Here is a 1,094-nt window from a genome sequence, read left to right as displayed (position 1 = left end):
CTGTCTCTGGTGAAGCCTCTCGCCGCCCCTAAGCCTCTGGCCTGTACCCCAGTTCTGTATACACAAATAAATAAATCTTTAAAAAAAAATAATAATTCCACAGATACGTAATGAACAAAACATACTAAACTTTTGCCCATATAGCTATATAAAATAAAATTTGTATTATCAAGAAAAGGTAGGGAGATCTATATTTAACTTTTATTTTAGTATTTTATGCAGATCCCAGAGTTCTGGTTTAGTATATCAAAGGAAACCTTTCTCCTGTTTGTACAGTTAGACCAGATTTCTATTTTTCCCTGCGCTCACACTCCACCTTTCAAAACTCTCCCTCAAGGTTTTTTCCCACATAAAATTTACCAGTCTCAGAGGAGAAAGGGAAATTATCTACCACTTCTTAACATTTTCCCTAAACATCATTCCTTTTAAAATACAAACTAGCTCTTAAAATCAGATTTGTTAAAGCCACTGGTTCCTTCTGTTTCTTGACAAGATGAGAGACCATCTCTTCAACATTGCCTGTCAACCTACCGTGGAGAGGAGTCTACATTTAAGAGCCACTGATATTGTAAAGCTGTTTTATTAACAGTAAACAGCTTTACTGATATCGTAAAGCTATTTTATTATCTTTTGAAAACTTTTTAAAAATTTCTTTATCCCAAGTTTATTATGATAACCTTCACGGCTGTGTTAAAATACCCTTTCAATAAGGCTTTCACATGACAAAATTATTATTATTATTTTTTAAAGATTTATTTATCTGTACAGAACTGAGGTACAGGCCAGAAATGCGAAGGGTGAGAGGATTCACTAGAGACAGAGTGGGAAGCAGAACAGGCAGATCAACGAAGTACACTGCAGCGGGAGGGTCAGGAGAGGTCTGCCGCGCCATGTGGTCACCTCCGGGACAGGCGGGGATCGAACTCATGTGGAAGTGGCTTAAGCTTCTTTGTGCTGTGCTTTAACCCGCTGCGCCACCAGGGAGGGCCCAGATTTCTATTGGGCTTCAGATAAACAATGAATAATTTTCACATAAATATGTCTCATGCAAAATATGTATTTCTCTGGCAATCCCATCCTCCATCAATGCATTT

At 37.9% G+C, this 1,094-nt stretch overlaps 1 protein-coding gene across 2 annotated transcripts in view; it reads right to left on the bottom strand.

Annotated features, from left to right (window-relative positions):
- RAVER2 (ribonucleoprotein, PTB-binding 2) overlaps positions 1-1,094 on the bottom strand; it is a 36,662-nt gene that overhangs the window by 31,794 nt on the left and 3,774 nt on the right. The gene's annotated exons all lie outside the window — the stretch shown is intronic.

This window comes from Condylura cristata, unplaced genomic scaffold (genome assembly GCF_000260355.1).
Source record: "Condylura cristata isolate star-nosed mole 26May11 unplaced genomic scaffold, ConCri1.0 scaffold00008, whole genome shotgun sequence".
Taxonomy (NCBI): Eukaryota; Metazoa; Chordata; class Mammalia; order Eulipotyphla; family Talpidae; genus Condylura; species Condylura cristata.
This window is presented reverse-complemented; position numbering and strand designations above follow the sequence as displayed.